This window comes from Myotis davidii, unplaced genomic scaffold (assembly GCF_000327345.1).
Source record: "Myotis davidii unplaced genomic scaffold, ASM32734v1 scaffold992, whole genome shotgun sequence".
Classification (NCBI taxonomy): domain Eukaryota; kingdom Metazoa; phylum Chordata; class Mammalia; order Chiroptera; family Vespertilionidae; genus Myotis; species Myotis davidii.
The window spans coordinates 244,429-248,562 of NW_006283543.1; the positions used below are offsets into that span (position 1 = coordinate 244,429).

The 4,134-nt window shown below is 43.2% G+C and overlaps 1 pseudogene; it reads right to left on the reverse strand.

Moving 5' to 3' along the window:
* Positions 1 to 1,474: 1,474 nt before the first annotated feature.
* On the reverse strand, positions 1,475 to 3,863 carry LOC102761634 (annotated as a pseudogene).
* Positions 3,864 to 4,134: the final 271 nt, after the last annotated feature.

Sequence of the window (4,134 nt, forward strand, 5' to 3'; positions counted from 1 at the left end):
GTTCAGGACAGACATAATTCACTCTTCTCCACCTCCTCTGGAAAAGTCTATAACACAGAGTTAGACTGTTGTTTAAATACTCAATAAAATTACTACATCCTACAATATGACCCTGGGAATATTTCCTAAAGGATCTTTAATAATAGAGTAAGAAACCTGGGTGAGGGGCTAATGCCTGTTTGCAGGCTGGTCAAGCCCCTCAGTGGGAACCCTCATTCCATGGAGGTGTGGCCAGCCTGGGTGAGGGGCTGAGGGCCGTTTTCAGGCTGGCCATACCCCCTGGTGACCCAAGCTCCCAGCCTCTCCTTTTTTTGTTTTTGTTTTTGTTTGTTTTTCAGTGCCTCCTCGAGCAGAGGCCAGGACAGGCTGGAAGCAGGTATCTGGGATTTATTTATCTTCTATAATTGAAACATTGTAGCCTTGAGCAGAGCCCAAGGCCGGCCAGGGCAGGCAGGAAGCTTGGCTTCCTCCATCACTGGGGGCAACCCAAGCCTCCTGCTTGCTCCAGCTCCGTGGCCGCCACCATCTTAGTTGGGTTAATTTGCATACTTGCTCCCAATTGGCTGGTTGGTGTAGCGGAGTGGCAGAGTGATGGTTAATTTGCATGCTTCTCTTTTATTAGTGTAGATAACTATAGTCATTAGGCTCTATATTACATCCCTATGACTAATTTATTTTATAGTTGGATGTTTATTATTTTTAACCTCCTTTACCTATTTCTCCCTCCCCCACTTCCCACCCCCTGCCTCTGGTGATCACCAATCTGTTCTCTGTATCCATGAGCGCCTTTGTTTGAGCTTTTTTCCCCCTTCAATTCCACATATAAGTGAGATCATATGGTATTTTTCTTTTGTTTGACTTCTTGAATTTAGCATAAAACCCTCAAGGTTCATTCATGTTGGCTCAAATGACAAAACTGCATTATTTTTAATGGCTGAATAGTATTCTATTGTAGATATACTACATTTTTTCCCCTCTTAACATTTTTTAAAAAATATATTTTATTGATTTTTTACAGAGAGGAAGGGAGAGGGATAGAGAGTTAGAAACATCGATGAGAGAGAAACATCAATCAGCTGCCTCCTGCACACCTCCCACTGGGGATGTGCCCGCAATGAAGGTACATGCCCCCGACCGGAATCGAACCTGGGACCCTTGAGTCCGCAGGCCAACGCTCTATCCACTGAGCCAAACCGGTTAGGGCCCCTCTTAACATTTTAAAAAATAAAGTTAAACAGTGAAACAAATCTCACAAGCTGCCTCCCTGTTCATCCCTCCACCTCCTTCCCCTCCCCATAGTCTTCAGCACTGGCTCCCTTTCCTTCACCTCACTCACAGACACAGGGCATCCAACTGAGCAAACTAAACTCCTCTAAGTACAAGGAGACATGATGAAAGGAGGAGGTGAATTGTGTCCACATAAGGTTAAACTGAACAAGTCAGCATTTTATGGGTTCTAGATTGTTTCCTTTTATTAGCCAAATTGAAAAAAAGAAATTCCCTAGACAGATACTTCAAAGCTGAAGCCCCTAGGACCACCAAATAATGCCTTGAAGATATTGTTTGCATCAAAATCACCCATATTCATGCCCTCCTCCTCCTCTAGGTCTCGTCCACTGTCATAGTGAGTCTTTTTCTTGGGATCAGAGAAGATGGTAAAAGCTTCTCCTACTTCCTTGAACTTTTTCTTCTCCTCCTTCTGAACTTCCGCAATGGCTCCACTGTTCCGATGTGGACAGTGCATCAAGGCCCATTTCCAATAAGCTTTCTTGATCTTATCCTCAGAGGCTTTCTTGTTCACTCCCAGAATCTTGTAGTAATCTTTCCTTTCACTCTTCGTCAGTTCCACCTGTGCATTTTTAAGGAGTTGTTTGTGTCCTTTTTGTTTTCTCCATCTGATACACTTTTTCTTAGTCCCTCACTACTTCTTCATACTGTTCTGTGTCCATGTAACACTGAGCTTTTCTCAAGTAAGCTTCTATATAAGTGTCATCGACCGTCCCTGCATTTTTGCATCATCTAGTTTCCTAAGCGTGGAATTAACCATACCCCGATTATAGCAGAGTTTAGCATTTGTTTTTATATATTTGGGGCCTATCCCTAGGGCTTCTGTGTACAGTTCATATGCTAGCTTGTCATTTCATTTTTTATTTTATTTTTTTTTCATTTCATTTTTTAAATGCTTTATTCCCATCTTCTTTGCTTTCAGTGCTTTGGCATTTGTGCAAGCAACACAGGCCTTTTCGTGGTCAGGAACCATCCTGAGAGCCTGTACAAAAAACTGAACCACCTTCTCAATATAATCTTTTTTTTTATTGATTTCAGAGAGGAAGGGAGAGAGCGAGAGAGAGAGAGAGAGAGAGAGAGAGAGCGAGAGAGAAGCATCAGTGATGAGAGAGAATCACTGATCGGCTGCCTCCTGCACATCCCCCACTAGGGATCAAGCCCACAACCCAGGCATGTGCCCTTGGCCGGAATCGAACCTGGGACCCTTCAGTCCGCAGGCCAATGCTCAATCCCCTGAGCCAAACCAGCCAGGGCTCAATATAATCTTCATAATAAGGACAAAGACCTCATATATACAGAGCATGCACATTCGTGGAATCCATTCATAAAATGTCACTGGCCACAGATTGTACTTCTGGATAATGACCCAGCATTGCTAAACATTCTGCTTTGAGGATTTTTGTTGTTGTTGTTAATTCTTACCCTAGTTCCCCCCCGCCCCACACTGATTTTTAGAGAAAGTGGAAGGGAAGGGGAGAGAGAGAGAGAGAGAGAGAGAGAAACACCGATATGAGAGAGACACATCCTCTGCACATGCCCCAATAGGGGCAGGGATTGAGCCTGCAACCAAGGTACAAGATATATGCCTTTGACCGGAATTGAACCCCAGACCCTTCAGTCTTCAAGCTGACACTCTACCCACTGAACCAAACTAGCTAAGGACTGCTTTGAGGATATTGAAGTGATGGCAAGCAAATTCTAGGGCATGATCCATGCAGAAAACCACTTTCTGAAAACCCCACTTCTCAAAATTCATTTCTATTTCCTCATATTCTCTGACTGCATTAGCATTCTGGAATGCCTGTTGCTCCTGAGCATTTTTGTGATCTAATTCTAGGGCTCTCTGGAAACTGCAACATGGCAGTCCCTAACGATAGGTGGCATTTGCCTTCTTGTAGATGTCTCTAGACGAAACTGTCATCCAACCTCACTGACTGCTGTGCATTTCCAAGAGTTTCCTGGAACCTTCTGAGCATTATCAAGGTAGCTGCTTGATTCCCATAATAGCTAGCATTTTTAGAACACATATCTATGGCTTTTGTATAATACTTATAAGCTTCACTGTAATCTTTCTTGGTATAGTATGCATTTCTTTGTTCCTTGAAAGACTCTGCTTCCCTGGGATGACCTCTGAGTAACTTCCACATCACTCAGCACTGGAGAAAGGGGACAAACCAGGGGTGGGCAAACTTTTTGACTCGAGGGCCACAATGGGTTCTTAAACTGGACCGGAGGGCCGGAACAAAAGCATGGATGGAGTGTTTGTGTGAAGTAATATAAATTCAAAGTAAACATCATTACATAAAAGGGTACGGTCTTTTTTTTTTTTTAAGTTTTATTCATTTCAAACGGGCCGAATCCGGCCCGCGGGCCGTAGTTTGCCCACGGCTGGGACAAACATTAGTGGAGTAAGGGAGAAATGGGCTCTCAGAGGGACTCTGCATCAGACCACAAGGCACCTAGGCAGCCGCTGACCATTGTTTTCCAATATTCTAAAATCCATTTCGCTTTTCTTCGTCAGGCAGCTCTGGTTTGGTCACTGCCATTACCACATCACAGCCCGGAGCAGCCACCATCTTACTGCCTAGACCAGAGAATCCACATTTTCTTTATCCATTCATCCATCTATGGGCATTTAGGTTGTTTCCATATCTTAGCTATTGTAAATAATGCAATGAATACAGGAGTGTATATGTCTTTTTGAGCCAGTGTTTTCATTTTCTTTGGATAAATATCCAGAAGTGGAATTGCTGGATCATATGGTGGTTCTATTTTTTTAATTCATTTTTTCCTTTTTATTTTTTTCTTTATTGATTAAGGTATTACAAATGTGTCCTTATTCCCCTA